The sequence below is a fragment of the Antechinus flavipes genome, chromosome 2 (genome assembly GCF_016432865.1).
Source record: "Antechinus flavipes isolate AdamAnt ecotype Samford, QLD, Australia chromosome 2, AdamAnt_v2, whole genome shotgun sequence".
Taxonomy (NCBI): Eukaryota; Metazoa; Chordata; class Mammalia; order Dasyuromorphia; family Dasyuridae; genus Antechinus; species Antechinus flavipes.
This window is the reverse complement of record NC_067399.1, coordinates 641,030,366-641,047,918: the sequence shown is the minus strand read 5'-3', so window position 1 is coordinate 641,047,918 and position 17,553 is coordinate 641,030,366. Positions and strand designations below refer to the sequence as shown.

Below are 17,553 nucleotides of genomic sequence, written 5' to 3'. Positions count from 1 at the left end.
CTGGAGCCTCTAAGTTGTAATCTTCATCATCATCATCTTCATCTTCCAATTGGGGTTAAATGATTTGCCCGAGGTCACACAACTAATAAGTGTCTGAAGCCAAATTTGAACCCAGGTTCTCCTGATTCTAGGGCAGGTGGGCAGGTGTTCTGCCTACTGTGTCACCTGGCTGCTGAAAGTCATCTTCTGAGGAGACAGGGAAGTTATCTATGGTAGGGCTACTTTACCCTAGCCTGGGAGGGAGAAAGGAGAAGACTTCTTTCTCTTAATAAAGTCTGGTGACCCTCTAGATTATTAAGGGTCAGGGAACCCAGCCCTCCAAGAATTCTGAAGTTTATTTATATTGGGGTAAAGGGATCCTCTTCTCAACATACTGTATCATTGCTGTCAGCCTGATCAATGAAGGCTATTCCTCAGTTTCATTCTGTCCTAAGAATCCAATGTGCATAGTTTTTTGTTCTATCCCTGGCTTCCTTCAACCAAAGTCCCACTTTCTTTAAGAAGCCTTTCCCAGAGCTCCTCAACCTTAGTTCCTTGGACGAGTATGGCCAATTTAGCCTGTCTATGCTGTTAACACTGAATCTCATTTCCTCCATGTAAACCACAGGATTTTGGGGGTCACCTATAGCAATTCACTCCTGAGCAAAAATCCTTTCTAGGACATATTGGACAAGTGGCCAACCTGATTGTAGACCCTCCCCCAAAGAGGGGAAATCAACTGCTCTCACCCCAAGGCAGCCCACTCTGACTGCCCTCGCAGCCCACTCTGACTGCCCTCACCCCAAGGCAGCCCACTCTGACTGCCCTCGCAGCCCACTCTGACTGCCCTCACAGCCCACTCTGACTGCCCTCACAGCCCACTCTGACTGCCCTCACAGCCCACTCTGACTGCCCTCGCAGCCCACTCTGACTGCCCTCGCAGCCCACTCTGACTGCCCTCACAGCCCACTCTGACTGCCCTCACAGCCCACTCTGACTGCCCTCTCAGCCCACTCTGACTGCCCTCACCCCAAGGCAGCCCACTCTGACTGCCCTCACAGCCCACTCTGACTGCCCTCACAGCCCACTCTGACTGCCCTCACCCCAAGGCAGCCCACTCTGACTGCCCTCACAGCCCACTCTGACTGCCCTCGCAGCCCACTCTGACTGCCCTCACAGCCCACTCTGACTGCCCTCACAGCCCACTCTGACTGCCCTCTCAGCCCACTCTGACTGCCCTCACAGCCACTCTGACTGCCCTCACAGCCCACTCTGACTGCCCTCGCAGCCCACTCTGACTGCCTCACAGCCCACTCTGACTGCCCTCACAGCCCACTCTGACTGCCCTCACCCCAAGGCAGCCACTCTGACTGCCCTCACAGCCCACTCTGACTGCCCTCGCAGCCCACTCTGACTGCCCTCACAGCCCACTCTGACTGCCCTCACAGCCCATTCTGACTGCCCTCACCCCAAGGCAGCCCACTCTGACTGCCCTCACAGCCCACTCTGACTGCCCTCACAGCCACTCTGACTGCCCTCACAGCCCATTCTGACTGCCCTCACCCCAAGGCAGCCCACTCTGACTGCCCTCTCAGCCCACTCTGACTGCCCTCACCCCAAGGCAGCCCACTCTGACTGCCCTCACCCCAAGGCAGCCCACTCTGACTGCCCTCACCGCCCACTCTGACTGCCCTCACAGCCCACTCTGACTGCCCTCACCGCCCACTCTGACTGCCCTCACAGCCCACTCTGACTGCCCTCACCGCCCACTCTGACTGCTCTCACAGCCCACTCTGACTGCCCTCTCAGCCCACTCTGTCTGCTCTCACAGCCCACTCTGTCTGCTCTCACAGCCCACTCTGACTGCCCTCACAGCCCATTCTGACTGCTCTCACAGCCCACTCTGTCTGCTCTCACAGCCCACTCTGACTGCCCTCGCAGCCCATTCTGACTGCCCTCACCGCCCACTCTGACTGCTCTCACAGCCCACTCTGACTGCCCTCTCAGCCCACTCTGACTGCTCTCACAGCCCACTCTGACTGCCCTCACAGCCCATTCTGACTGCTCTCACAGCCCACTCTGTCTGCTCTCACAGCCCACTCTGACTGCCCTCGCAGCCCACTCTGACTGCCCTCGCAGCCACTCTGACTGCCCTCAGCCCACTCTGACTGCCCTCACAGCCCACTCTGACTGCCCTCTCAGCCCACTCTGACTGCCCTCACAGCCCACTCTGACTGCCCTCTCAGCCCACTCTGACTGCCCTCACAGCCCACTCTGACTGCCCTCACAGCCCACTCTGACTGCTCTCACCCCAAGGCAGCCCACTCTGACTGCCCTCTCAGCCCACTCTGACTGCCCTCGCAACCCACTCTGACTGCCCTCACCCCATTCCACTTTTGGATTTCCCCAATTATTGGAGAGAACTTTCTCTTCTTCCTAATAACTGATCGTGTCTCCTAATTTGGTTTCTGGGGTGAAACAACACAAAGCTGATTGCTCTTCCCCCAGACCGCACAGACGGCTTAGTTTGCCAGTTAAACATTAGAGTTTCTGGAGAGCAAGGACTGACTTTTAAAGCCTTTCTTTACACCGCCAGGCTTAGCCCAGTGCCTGGCCCGGAGCAGACATGACTGACTGACCCCCGCAGGGTTGCACTAGCAAGGACCTTTACCCTTTGGCTCTCATAAGCCTGTCCTGGGGGCGGTCTCAGGTCATTCACTCTTAACAATCGCGACGCAAAGAAGGGGTTCCCTCTGCCCCGGGCCCCAGCTGAACCCTGACCTGGCGCTCTCTAAGGGAGCCACTGGGACGGATGCCCACTCACCATTTTGCAGGCGAAGGGCCGAGACTGGGCCGCCGTCCTGGGACCGGCTCCGCGCCAACCTCGCTGGCGGCCGCCGGGCAAACAACTCCTCCCTCCAGAGCCGCCATCCCTCCGGCCACCCGCTCGACGTCTAGCGCGGCTCCCCATTTCAAGCGTCCAACAACCAATGGGTCCGCGGCCAGAGCGTGATGCTGGGCAGAAAGAGTCGCGTCAAGGGCTCGGGAAGCCGGGACCTAGACACACCCCCACGTAATGCCCGAGGCGTCCGGTAGGTGGCACAACCTCCCCGCTCGCGGCCGGTCCGCGAACGGGTCAAGCCCACTTAGCGCAGGCGCGCTGCTGCAGGCGGATGGATCCGGGCTCCGCTTCCTCCGGCCAGGCCTGCAAGCTTCCTTCCAGCTGAGCCGGAGAAGGACTGGGGAGGGGGCGGCCACCGCTGCAGAGGACGCGCGCGCGCGCCGCCACCCTTCCCCCCTCCCCCCGCCCCGCCCCGCCCCACCCCACCCCTCCCGCCGCGCTCCCGGGGTGGGGGCAGCCGCCGCCGCCGCCGCCGCCGCTGCCGCTGCCGCTGCCGCCGGCCCTCTAGTCCGGCCAGGGAGCCGTCGATCTGTCCCTCCCTCCTGCACTCCCCCCTCGCTCCAGCCCCCTTGCAGCCTGGGCCGCCGGTGCCTGGAAGGGCTGGAACGCTGGGAGCCGCAACGTTCCATAATCGAGCGTTTTGTGTCGGAGCTGCTCCGGCAGCGAGCGCTACATTCCAAAATCGAACCTTGGCGGCGGCGGCGTTCGGAAGCGGAACTCTCCTGGGGCCGCGGCGGCTACATTGTTTCCTCCTCCTCCCTCTGGCTCTTTTCTTCCCTCCCCGACCCGGGCCGCGCGGTGATCCCTCTCGCCTTGTCCCGGCGCTCGTCCTCTCCCCTGCCCTCTTCCCGCTCCTTCTCTCCTTCCCTCCCCCCCCTCCAGCGCTCCTTTGTACCCCTCCTACCGGGGACGCCCACCCGCCCCCCACTTCCACCCAGCCCCCCCGGCCGCATGGACTGTCCCGCAGCCCACTGATGTCGCCGGCGGCGAGGTGGATCGGACCGCAGCGCTCAGAGAGAGGTGAGTGCCCAACGTTCCGGGGTTCTGGCCCCGGCGGCCGAGGCTGGGTGGAGATCGCCAGCCCCGGAACCGACTGGTCCTTGTCCCGCTCCCGCCCTCCCTGCGTCCGCTCCCCTCCCCCACCCGAGGACCGAGAAAGGGTTTGAATTCTCCCGGGAGTTGCTGTCACAATCGTAGACCCGGGGAAAAAGCTGGCTTCTGAGAAGGGCCGGGGCCCTTGGGCGGGCGAGCGGAGCGCCAAGTTTGTGGATCCTCAACTGCCCCGGGGCCTACCAGGGGGTTCGAGTGAGGACCTGGAAAAACCCCGCTCCTGAGGAGGCTCTGACAAACTCCGATCGCCACCCTTTTATCTCCCTCCACCCAAGGGCTTGGAGCCTCAGCCCCGGAATTGGAGGAGCAGGAATGGGGCGGAGACCCAGGGGAATGCCAGCTTTTCTTCATAGTGGGACTGGGCAGGATGGGCATGTGGCTGATGGAGAGAGGGAGGAGGAATTAAGCTTCCAGCGTGGGGTGGGGTCAGACGGGACCAAAGGGGGTGGTGTGTGGAGAGAGAAGCCATTTCATCGTCTCTGGGGGGTTGCCAGAACTGCCCAAAGCTCTGTCTTCTCCTTCCCCTTCAGCCACCCCCAAATCTCCACCCTCTGCCCCATAACCGTAACCTGCTGGCCGAGCCTGAAGCCTGGCAGCAGGGGTGCTCACGATGGCCTGGGGACAATGCTCCTTGCTGCCCAGCGGGTAGCCGAAGTCCCCAGCCCATATGGTAGGACTCTGGTTGGTTTCCTTGATCTGACACCCCCCACCCACCTCCGACTGAAGAGGTGGAGATACTTTCTCTGGCTGGGGCTGCTCGTTGCAGCCTATGGGCTTCCCTGACTGCATCCCTGGGTAGCCAGAGAGAGCAGCCTTGGAAACAAAGCCCCCTGTACCACCTAGAGGGAGCTGGTCTTGCACGTGTGGATTGTATTTCTCCCCTTCCCCACCCCGCTTCTGTCTGGTTTCCTTCCATCTGCCTAGGCCTGTCTTAGATATCCAGGACTGGGGTCATTGAATTAGGGCAAAAAGGGGCCTTAGAACACATTTAGACCAAACTCGTCATCTTACTTTTGGGTAAACTGAGGCATGGGAAAAGGAAAAAGTGTTCAGCCAAAGTTGGGATCCCAGGATTTAGAACTGGACAGCAATTCAGAGATAATCCAGTCCATCTTCTGATTTTCACAGATGAGGCAATTGAGGTCCAAAAGTGACTTGGCCACAGTCACATACTGAATTACTTGCTCACGCTGGGCAACTAATTAAAACCAAAACTGCCTTGAGATGGCAGTAGCCAAGATGAACTAAGCCAGGCCCTGAGAGTCTTACCATGTGCTCAGCCAGGCTGCAGAGCAAGGCATGGGGAGAAAGGCGGTTTTGAGAATGTGATCAGCTGGCTCAGACTGGGGTATTGGCCAGGGTATTCCTGGCTCTTGCTTATTCTTGTTGGGGTACTGGGTTCTGGGGACCTACAGGTTATCTTTCCTTCTAGTCTCCAAAGCATCCATTCTGTCACCAGGGCTAAGATGCCCATGTGAGGAGGTAGTGATTAGATCTTGCTTTTTGGGGGGAGGGGGAGAAGGGAGTAATTGTGGAGGTGATCCTTGATGCCCTTGGCAGTCTTTGGAGAGAACTTTGCCCGTAAGAGTTGCCCATGGGCCTGGCCATGCCGGAGGAGAATTCTTCGTGTATGGGGATATAGGAGGTAGCTGATAGAGGGATAGGGTGCTGTAGCTAACAAGGGGCTCTTGCTGCTTAGAAACCTCTGACTTGGTTCCTTCGCTTCCTTCATTGTTGCTCTTAGTGCTTCATATTTCCTCTCTCCACCCCCTTTCTCCTTCATTTGGGATGGTAAGGGGAGCCAGGAAACATGGCCAGGGGGTGGGGGGGAGCTCCTGACTTTCTAGTTAAATGTCATATTCATCACTGACTGTTCAGTAGGGTAGTTTCTGCCCCTGGGCATACTGCCAATAAGGGAGCCACACAAGGATTCCTTGTGCCTTTGCCATGACCACCTCAGAATACCTGGATTTCAGAACTCTTAGAGAAGCAGCTGATAGTAGAGTCAGAGAAAAATGTGGAAATTTCCCTAGCAAGGAAACACAACTCTTAAGAAGAGTTTGGGTAACGCAGGATAAAGGGATGTGGCGCACATATCTCTCAAGAGCCTTTTGTCTCCGTCTCTGGTGAGTGTCCAAGGGAGAAGGCACACTACTAGTTCTTTTTGAGGTGTGGTTTAGAGGTATCTGGACCCTGGTGCTTTGGCACAGAGCTTTGCCTTCCTTGGAGGCTGATGCTGGTCCCAAGCCACAGTTTCTCCCTCAAAGGAGAATTGGGAAGAATCAAATATCCATGTTCAAACTTACTTAAACTCCTCACTCCCAGTTCTTATAAGTCTGTTCCATAACTCTCCTTCTCATCTTTCAGGATAATGGCTGGAAACTTCCCTAAAACTGTGATCCTCCTCTCCTTTCATCAGCTTTGTTAAGACTTGGGAATGAGACTCCCAAGCTCAAGGGCCTGAAAGTGGGAACATTTCCAGTTTCCCTCATGGGCCACATCCTCATCTTTCTCCCATCCCCATCCCACGGGATCTATGCTGGAGCTTCTGAGGCCGGTCTAGGACATCCACTCTCCACCTGGGCTGCATTCCATACGTCTGCCCTATGCTCCCTGTGTCCCAGACCATCATCCTCTGCTAGCTGAAGCTCCTCGTGGAACTCTGCCCTTCTGATCCTGCCAATCTCCCTGTCCCCTAAAGTGGCCACATTGGGAATTTGGGGAAAGCTGGCTTAAAATATGAGTCCCAGCCTTGAGAAAGGCAGGGAGAAAGCCCCACCTTCTCCTTCCCCATGCCAGCCCACCAAATAAGATGGGAGATCTAAAATGAAGGGGAAGAGCTGATGCCGGGGGGAGGAGGGGAAGCTCTGGTGGGCTGGAAGCAGCTGGAGCCTTCTACATCCGGTCAGCACCATCCCCAGGGGATGCTTGCTTGATCTCTTGGGAAATCTCCATCAGTCTTGTCAAGGCTCAGAAGATCTCCATCTGGCACTAGGGAGAAAGGAGAGTGTCCACCTCTCATTAACTACTGAAAGGGGGCATGGGAAGATTTCTCTATCCAAAGGATAGATTCGAGGCTGAAACAAATCCCCAAAGACAGTGTTGTTAAGACCTAGGGATACATAAAGTGAACTCTGGACATTATTAGATTATTTCTTCAGAGCTAGCGGGGGGTAAAGACCTAAATCATTCCCTCTGTGGGCTGGCAAAAGGACACTTCTCTTCAGCATTGAGCATTATACTCCAACTGGTTGCTTTGCTGGTTGCAATTAGTCACAAGGGAAACTAGTCTAAGGATTGTGGAGGGTCCAGTGCAACTCGTCCTCATTATTGGAACTGCTTCTCGGTGTGCGTCTCCTGTTGACGGTGGGTCATTTTAGTTTAGCTGGGGCATAATGTGACCTTCCTCAGTGGAGAGATCTTCATGGGTGACTCACTTAGCTTTATCACAATCTGCTAAAGTAAGGAAGGATCAGAAGTGATCTCAACCCCCATCTTTTGTAACTTGGTGAAGTCACTTGCTGGATGAAACAGCAAACGTCAGAGCAGGGATTCCATCTGACCCCTTCAACTTGTGTGCTGGGGCTGGTCCTGATGTAACCCATCCCTCTTCCTATCGTCCTTGGAGCAGGAGGCAGAGTTTTCTCTCTGAGAAATATTCAGGCTTTTCCTGAAGGTTTTTTAGCTGGAAGCATCAAGAGGAAATGGAATGCTTTTTGAGGCAGGATATAAAGGTATCCGAACCCTGAACCTTTGGTACAAAACTGGGGCCATTCAGGCCTTCCTTGGAGGCTAATGCTGCCCCAACCTCAGTTTCTTTTTCCTGACGAACAGAGATCCCAAAGCTATATGGAAAGAGATTCAGAGGCTCAAAAGATGGGACCCAGACAACCCGACTGGAGTCTGGTCTCTTCTCTTCTTCTCCCCCTCCCTAACTCCCCAATTTTTTTCTGCTTTTCTGTCTCTTTATGGACAGGGGGGTTATAGTGGGAATTGTGGTTTTGAGATTGTCTGGGCTAGACCATATAGATCCCAAGTCAGGGCATTGTATTGGAAGAACAGAAAGCCACTTTCTCTGGCTTCCAAGCAGGGACTCGCTGCTTCAGCCGTCTGTAATTAGAAAGTCCCCCCGCTCCTGAAAAGTCATCCCCCAGAAGGCAAGTATGTAACCCAACTAGGCCTGTATTCCATTATCTCTTATAAGAGCCAGATCTAGAGATGGGCAAGGTAGGTGGTGGTCACATGGGGCAGAAAGCATGGGCAGGGACTCAAAGAACAGTACTCCTCATTCTGGCTTTTCACGTCTGTGGCACATAAAGTTAGTTGCTCTTAGTTAAGCTACATGAGACAACCCGGGACCCTCCATCTGTAACCATGGAGATGAAATTGTCCAACCCTGCCTAGGACTTGGCCCTGCTGTTCATCCCATCAACCAGGCCAGGTCTAGCCTGAGCGCGCCTTGCTGCATGGAGAGGCGCCTTCCCTTCTCCCCTCTGCAGACATGGAGAGCAACTGCCAGCATCTTTTTCTTGCCAGTCCCCCAGGGAGTAGCGGTCAGTCTCCAAGGCACTGAGCTAAGGGGGATACAGTCCCCAAGGAAATCTCAGCGGCCCCATGAACACTTGGGGCTCCAAAAGACTACCTTTGGCTGGATGCATAAAAGTTCTAAACTTGGGGGTCAGAACTAAGTTCAGATCTCACTTTTGGTATTTATTTGCTGTGTGACCCACAGACTGGATGATGTACAAGGTCTCTTCTGGTTCTATTTAAATTTGGTTTCTTCTTTCTCCTTGACCCTTTAAAGAGAGTGCACTGATGGGCTAGATCAGCTTGCAGAGCTATGACTAAGATTACGGTCTTAAATTCTGGTGTCTGGAACTTTGGCCAAAGCATATTCCCTCTGGGTATTCTCCCAGGTCCCTTCTGACTAATTCATTGATCCCCTTTTTGACTGGGATAAGAGGTGGGTGAGGTCAAAATCCAGTGTGTCCTGGAACTAGATGGGTCAGAGGGCATTGTGCCTCTATTAACTGTGTGACTTTGAACAAGTCATTTCTGGTCCCCGAGCCCTACTTTCCACATACATGAAGCGAGTTGAGCTGATTTCTGAATTCCCTGTCAGCTTACAGTCCCTGTGACTATAATGCCCCTTTTCCCAAGGGGGAGCTTCAGTTTCCTCTCTGCCTCCTTTCTTTTGGGATTTCCTGATTCCCTTTGGGGTAGTATGTGAGCTGGCTGGCTCCCCCATCCCATCCTCCACCCCACAGATCACTGCCTGCCTGCCTTGGGCTGCCCTCCGTGGGCTGGAAATAGAATCCGCTAAGTAACGATTAAAGTCAAATTCGGGCCTAAAAATAAAGTACTGGGGAAGGAAGAGTGAGAGCACGTGTGAATGTGCTTGGGCCCAAGGGGAGAAGTGGAGCCTCTAGCTGGGGCCCCTGGGATCTGTGTGTAGGGAGAGGGAGGGAGGGAACCTCCAAAGGCTACCCAAACCACAAACGTCAGCAATTTGGAACAAGCAGCCTGCCCATCTGATTCACTTTAGATTTCCCAGACTTCTTGCCCAGTCATTGGCCCATTTGATCTTCCCAAGCAGCCCAATGTGGTAGATAAGGCAGGTGCTCTCCCCATTTCACAGAGCTAGAAAAAGGAAGTACCTCCTGGCCACATAATAGATTAATGGCTGAGCCAGAATCCAAACTCAGTATGTTTTGGGTTTTTTTTAAGTTCACAAACCCTAACTTTAAGAACCCTTTCACTGGATTGGGGGGTCAGTGCTCAGTGACAAGAGCACTGATTCTGAAATCAGAGTCCCAACTCTGTTGCTCACTACCTGTCAGACCTTAGATTATTGAGCTTGTTTAGGCTTTGGGCCCTTCCACTAAAAAACTGCAAGTTAGATTGGGTGGTCTCCGAGGTCCCTGAGTCCTTATGGCTGAGATTCCCTGTAGAATGAGACGCCTCCTGCTAACCTCTCTGTGTCATTTGCCCCTCTCTGTGGGGAACCACGGAGATGAAGTTGTCCAGTCTTGCCCAGGACTTGGCCCTTGGCCAAGTTTTCCCCTGTGTGAGATGAAGACTTGGATAATGTCCCCCCATCTTCCTGCCAGCTCTGAGCATAGCCTTCTTGGGCAGGATCAAAGGTGGAGGAGAGAGCGAACGGCCCTGCCCTGGAATCAGAGTAGTTCCTTCCTGTAGGAAAGCAGACTCTCCCTAACTCTGCCAGACCGAGGGAGCGCCCTCCCCTATGCAGGATCCCTGAGGACAAGCTCCAGTGGGTGGGAGCTGCTGCCAACGAGGCCCCAGTGCTCCTGCTTGGGTTCTCTCGCCCTGACCTCTTTCTCCCTCCCCCTCTGCAGTTTCCCTTCCTAGTTTAAGGCACAAAGTCCTGGGGTGGGGAGATGAAGCTGATTTCTGGGCTCTTAGATGCTCTGCTCCTGTTGGGGCTAATGAAAAAAGCTCCCTCCTCTACCCCCTCCCCAGTTCGAGCCCAGAAAACTGGGATGGGGGAAGGGAAGTGACCCAAAGCTTTCTGCTTTCCAGCTTCCACTTAAGCCAAGCCCTCTGCCCAGATTCTGCCTTTCCAGACCTCAACCTCTGGGTAGGGTAGGGGGAAATCCTGCCTGGGTCCTCTCCCCTTTCACCCTGTCCTCCCCTATTCGGAGGCAGTTCATTGAATCCCCCGGGTTCCCCTAGGTCCTACCGAGCAGCTGGGTGCTGCTTTCTCCCATTGTTGTGTTCACTCAACACGTGGCCCAGTTAGGTCCTGGAGGGGGTGGGGATAGGTTTGGAAAGGGAAATAGAAGAAAAGGCTAGATGAGGCCCTGGGGATTTCAGCGTAGTTGGGGATTCACACAGAAAATAATTAGAGAGCTGTGTGGATTAGTGCTTCCCTCCCCAAAAAAAGGGACAGGGTCCTATGAACTTCCAAAGATCCCTGGAGGACACGGCCCTTGAGGTCTGCTTTGGAAGACTGGAGAGGCTTTATATAAATCAGAGAATCTCAGACTTAGAAAGGACATCATCTAGTCTTACCACTTTCTTTACAGATTGGGAAACTGAGGCCAAGTAAAGTAACTTGTTCCCAGTCAGTTATTTAGTGTTGAGGATAGGATTAGAATAGGGGACTTTATTAAATATTTATTAAGATACTCGATGCCTGTGTGCCAGGAATTGTGTTAAACCTTGGGAAAGCAAAAAGCAATCGACACTCTCAAGGAATTCATAGTCTAATGGAGGAAACAACATTCAAACAACTGTAGGAGATGTAGCCAGGATAAATAGGAGATAATCTCAGAGGGTTAATTTAGGTTAAACTTAACAGAGTCAGGAGAACTGGAAAAGGCTTCTAGGGTGAGATTGGAAGGCAGGCAGTAGATACAGATGAAGGAGAGCATTCTGGGTATGGGGAACAGCCAATAAGATATCCCCAGTGGGGAGTTAGAGTATCCTGGATCACAAAAGGAAGAAAGCTGTAAGAAGACTGAAAAGGAGAGGGTCAGGTTGTGAAGAACTTCAGAGGTTATGCAGGATTTTATATTTGATCCCAGAGATAATAGGGAACTGCTGGAGTTTATTGAAGGAGAGGATAGCATGATCAGAGCTTTACGGAAGATCATTTTAACAGCTGAGTGGAAAATGGAATGGAGTGGGGAGAAATTTAAGGCGGGCAGACCCTCACCCCCTCCAGAAGCTATTTCAGTAGTCCGGGCAGGAGGTAAAATCAAGGCCTGCAGCAGGGTAATTGGGCAGATATTTAGGAAAAATATTATGGAGATGGAAACGATGGCAACCGATTGAGTGGATATGGGGATGAGAGTGGTGGGCCAAGGATTATATAGTAGGTTGTGAGCCTTGATGACTGGGACAGTGGTGGCTAACCTCAATGGTAATTAGGCAGGTTAGGAAGAGGGGAAGATTTGGAGAGGAAATATGATGACTTGAGTTTAGAAATTGTTGATTTTAAGATGTGTGTGGGGCAGACATGCAGTTCAAGATGTCCAAATCCTGTGTTCTCTTCACCAGGCTAGTCATTAGATCCAGCCCAATGGGATTTAAGTACCTACTGTATACACAACACCTATCTAAAACTAAACAAAAACCCCCAGCCTTCAAAGATTGGCTATTCTACTAGAGATCTTTGCGGGGCTCTGCCCAGGAGCTGAGGCTAGCAAGAAGTGGATAAGCTTAAAATGTGTTGGGCAATATTTTTAACTTTTGCAAGTCGTCTTGGCTCAGGTATATAATATCTTGCCTTCCCTGACCTTAGGGGGATATGGGGAAAGAACATCAATAGTCTGTCCGATAAGCAAACCTTTAACTACTCACATGTGCCAGGGACTGTACTGAGCTGGAAAATCAGAGAAAAATAAGTCTCTTTAAGAATCATACATTGCCAGTAGAGGAGAAAACTCTTTATGTTTCTGGGTCTATCCGAGATGTGTGGATGGTAATCTGAAAGGGAAGTACTAGCATCTGAACAAACCAGGAAACGCCTCCTGCAGAAGGTGAGCCTTGAACCACGTCTTGAAAGAAGCTAGGGAAACGAGAGATGGAGATGAGGAGGCAGAGCAAATCATCTTAATTAGCAGGTGCTAAAGCCAGGGACTTTTTTTTTTTTTTTGAGGCATTTGGGATTCATTGACTTGTCTAGGGTAACACAGCTAGGAAGTGTTTAAGTGTTGGAGGCTGGATTTGAACTCAGGTCTTCTGCCTCTGCTGCCCCTGGGAACTTAAGTTCAACAAGAATAAATCACTCTTGCTTCTCTCTAATGGGAAAGGCAATGTTCTTCATGGCAAGAAGGTCTGACAGGCAGACTCAGGTAACCTAGGCTTGGGTCATCCCTTTGTAGCCTGAATTATTAATAGAACTGGAAGACAATTCGGATGTCTCACACCTTGGGCAAGTGGTTTCCTCGTTGGTCATGGAGCAATCGTGTAGCTGGCGGTGAGGGCAAACCCAAAAAGCTCTGTCCTCGTGGAGTTTGTTTGATTTGTGAGGGAGACAACATGTGCCTCGTCAGTATTCACCGGGACTCCTGGGTGGGGGCCCCATGTAAGGGCTGGGGTTTGAGCTGAGCTTTGAAGGAAGCGGCGATTCAGAGACCTGGCTTGATCGGAATGACCTGGTAGGTCCCTTTTACAGGGAGCTATGTGGAACCCAGGTTTCCCCACTCCCAGGCCAGCACCCTTTCCACTCACGCCCTATACGATTCTGTCCTGTGCGGAGGCCCGGAGAGCTGGTTAGTTAGGTAGTATTCCAAGGGATTCCAGGCCAGTCCAGTCATTCCCAGATTCTGGAATTAGTTGCTGGGTTATTCTACAAGCTTGGGAAGATGTATGAAAATATATGCAAATGGGGATGCAAATCAAGCAGCTAGGTGATCGGGAGGCGGGGATCACAGCTTCTCTGGTAAGGGTAAAGAGGAGGAGCAGGAGGGCAGGACGCCCATCTCTTACTGCTTCTGGTCCTAACACCCCAACTTCCTTTCTACCCCTCCCAGGGTTTTCTGTTGTAACTAGGTACCCACTTGGCCTAGGGCGCCCCTGGTGGTGCCCTCCCAACCAGCTGGACCCAGCGGCCCCTGCGCGGAGCTGAGCTCCCCCGGGGCCCCCAGCTCCGTAATTAGACGCTGTAGCAGTAGTTAAATACCTTTCTGGGCCGGCAGGGCCGAGCTGTGAGTTGCTGCTCAGCCGGGTTGGGGGAAGGAAGGAAGGGAGAGATGGAGGAAGGGCCTCTAGTTCTAAGTTTGAGACAGGGACTGACAGAAGCCATGTGCGTGCTTACAAGTAGTTCCTCGGAAGTGTTTTATTTTTAATGACTGCAAAGAAGTCCCTTAATGGTTTGTTTGGGATTTTTTGTAGCTGGCAGATTTTAAGAAAAAAGCCTTGGGGGAGCTGGCTGTCCTAAGAAGCTAGCCTGGGATTTCCCCTCTCCAGCCTCAATTTGCCGAACTGTAAAATGGGAAGTGGGAGAGAGAGGATTAACCTCAGTCCTCCCATTAGTATAATAGAGCCTAACCTGAGGGTAAGGAGCTCAAAGGGTCTTAGCCCCTATTCTGAAACTAATTTGCCAACTGGGCAAACTGACTTGTGCTCCCGGGCTGGCCTCCTTGGATTCTACTTCTAGGAAAAGAGTGGATCATAATTAGCCCTACTTCCACCTCCTAGGATCTGCTCTGAGAATTCAGAATATCCTTGCTGTGTAATCCGGGCAAATCTTGGAACCTCTTGGAACCTCAGGCTCATCTTCTAGACAAATGGAAATAATTTTATTGGTAGCTTTTGCCTCCCTGTGTGATGAGATACTGTCTGTAATGAACTTTGGACAATTAACACTATAAAAGGCAAGTATTACTTATGAAGCAATTCTATTTCCCTTAGTTACTGATAGCTTCCTCCTTCCATCCCAGCCCCTCTATCCCTGTTCAGAATTCCCTGGACCCAGATGTCCAGACCTTAGTAGGTGCTTAATGCTTGCTGAGCCTTTTAACGGAGCACTTGTGGAAAACCGAGAACCCAATAAAAGCTCTCTCACTGTAGATGTCAGACTGGTAGTAACTGGACCAAATATTGAACATTCCCCATCCCCAAATCCCAAGCCTGCCTTGAAGTTATTAAGACTGGAATGAAGTTTAGAATTGGTGTCCTTTTCCAGCATATCCATCTATGTGATTTCCTTCCTTCCTTCCTTTCTTTCCTTCTGTCTTTCTGTCTTTCTAGGCAATGGAGTTAAGTGACTTGCCCAGGGTCACATAGCTAGGAAGTATTAAGTGTCTGAGGCAGGATTTCAATTCAGGTCCTCCTGACTTCAGGGCCAGCTTTCTATCCACTCCACCATCTAGCTGCCCCTCTTTTTTTTTTTTTTTTTTTTTTAAAGCTTTTTATTTTCAAAACATATGCATGGATAATTTTTCAACAATGACCCTTGCAGAGCCTTTGTGTTCCAGATTTTCCCCTCCTTCTCCCCTAGATAGCAAGCAATCCAATATATGTTAGTGATTTCTTTTTTTTAAAGATCTCGGCTTGCGAGGTTGAGTTTGCTACTTGCTACCTCCCGGACCTTGTTTGGGCACCTCCTCCTTGGGGTTTCAGTTACCTCATCTAAGTCAAGTCCATAAGCATTTCTTAAGTCCTGAAGTGTCTGATACTGAAAGCCAAAACCCAGCACCTTCCCTAGAGAAGATTCCAGTCTCTCTAATAAAAGGTGTTTACTGGATAATTTGGAGATCATCTCAAAAGGTCATAAAATGGTTGGCTTCTGAGGGCTCCTGCAGTTGCACATCTCTGAGCACAGGGTTTTATTTTCCTGCTATCCAGAGGCTGGAGGGCCCAAGGCCAAAGGGCAGAACAGCCACCTTTTCTTTTTCGGTGAGAGTGTGAGAGACACCCAGATCTGGGAGGTTCATTTAACCACCTCTGAAAAAGTGGCTTGTATAAATAAATGCCTGGCGAGTCATCTCTTATTATTGTGATTGTTTGATTGCTGTTGAACTAGCTGAACTGAACGGAGTGGTTGGCACGCCCTTCCCCGGGGCCTCCGTGCTACTGTTTCCAAGATGCAGTTCGGCTTTTGAGCACCTCTCCTCTGCACTCACCTGGCCTGGCAAGCCCAGCCCTGGGCCAGGTGTGCTGGCCTGGAGACCCACCTGCTTATCCCCGCTGCTTAAAGCCATCCCTCCCCATGGCCACGGGATCAACTCTAGACTCCTGTTTCATCCAGGCTGCTTCCACGGTCTGGGCTGACCCAGTAGCTCAAGCCATCTCTGATCACTGCCGAGATCAAACCGGCCTTCCCCGGCTCCCCGATGGCCTTTGTTCTCGCGTGTTTCCCTCTTCCAAGGATGCCCTCCCTCCCGCCATTTCTGCCTGTTCTTTACAGGTTAGCTCCTACCTCCTCTCCCTCCAGGGAGCCTCCTCTGCCCTCCCCAGCCCCACACTGAGTTTTCTAGGGGAGAAGGAGTGCTCTGTCTCTCAGAACCCACCTTAGCATTTGGTGCTTGGCGTACATAGTGCTCTGAATAACAGGTCACAGGAAGGGGACTTAAGGGCCCCGAGGGACCTCAGAACAGAAGTTCTCCCCTCCTTGGACCCCTCTGACAATGGCTAGTGAAATCTGTGGATCTCGGAATCATGAGTTTAAATATATAGATTACAAAGGAACCGAAGATCACATTGCAATAATCGTTATATTGTTAGATATTTTTTATATATTTCTATATGATTTTTTAAAAAAACATTCTATACACTCCAGATTAAGAACTTCTCCCTGACAGTGACGACTAGAAGGGACCTTAAGAACATGGCCCGTGCAACTTAGAAAATATCTTAGTTTAGAATATTAGATCTGGAAGAGACCATAAATGTCATTAAGGTTCACCTCATTTTTCAGAAGAGGAAACTGAGACTTGAAGACAGAAGCGACTTAGACCTATCAATCTTGTCTCTGAGGTAGGAATCTTTTCTGTATCTAGGGTCTGACACTTTAAAATGATTAATAATAATAATAATTGCAGTGGTGTGTATTTATATAGCAGTATAAGGTTTGCAAAGTACTTTACAGATATTGTCTCCTGTGATCCTCACAACAATCCTGGATGCTGCTCTTATTTTCATTTTACAGCCCACCCAAGGTAAGGGATTTGGACAGGATCACATAGATGAACTTCAAGTTCAGTGCACTTCCTTAGCTGTCTGGCTTTCCCCAGGCAAAAATGACACGTTCTGCACATATGACTGGGTGATCCTCACAACAATCCTGAATGCTGCTATTATTTTCATTTTACAGCCCAGTCAGGATAAGGGACTTAGGGTCACGTAGCTTGAACTTCAGGTTCACTGCACTTCCTTAGCCGTCTATGGCTTCCCCAGGCAAAAATGACACGTTCTTCTCCAGCCACACCATTATGGTTGGGCTCAGCATTAAGTGTTCAGTGAGTCCTTGCCGCTGAGTTAATGAGCAGACCTGACTTTGCCTTCAGGAAGCTGACATTTTCATTGGGGAGAAAATTGACCCCGGGGAGCCACGTTGACTGGAGGAAGTAGGACAGGGCTGCTTTCATGTTCAGCAGAATGGGGGTGATGTTCCCCAGTAAGGGGAGGGGGCAGGATTCATGGCGAAAAAACACTATTTAAAGCTGCCCTCTGTTGCCAGACTGGCTGTAAGAGGCAGCCTTAACAGTGTGGCAAGATTTGAGGGGGAGGACTATTTAGTACACGGTGCCCACGTTACAGGCATTGGCCCACCTGAAGACCCCTCCCCTCCTCCCCCCCCCCCCAGCTCCATGCTGAGGTGCTCCCTATTTCTGGGACTCCTTTGGATCTAATTCCTCCCAATGCCTGCTCCGAGGTGCCTCTGCCTGAATTTACAAAGTGCCCACCCCACCCCCCTTCTGTTCACTTCCCTTTTCAGCTGGTATTTTTAGACTCGTGTAAACAGCCGCCCAGTGGCTCCCACGCCCCAACAGACAGAGCTGAGCTTGGGGTGGGGGAGTAGGGGGTAGGGAGCTGGGCTAGAGACCTCATGTTCCCCCCTTCCCTTCAGCATCTGTCTTGTTTTCTGG

The 17,553-nt window shown here is 51.9% G+C and overlaps 1 protein-coding gene across 1 annotated transcript in view; it reads left to right on the top strand.

Moving 5' to 3' along the window:
* Window positions 1-3,802: 3,802 nt before the first annotated feature.
* Window positions 3,803-17,553, top strand: part of CSK (C-terminal Src kinase) — a 35,953-nt gene continuing 22,202 nt past the window's right edge. Inside the window, exon 1 of the mRNA XM_051982238.1 lies at window positions 3,803-3,901. The gene's annotated coding sequence lies outside the window, so the exon portion shown is untranslated. The remainder of the gene's footprint in view (window positions 3,902-17,553) is intronic.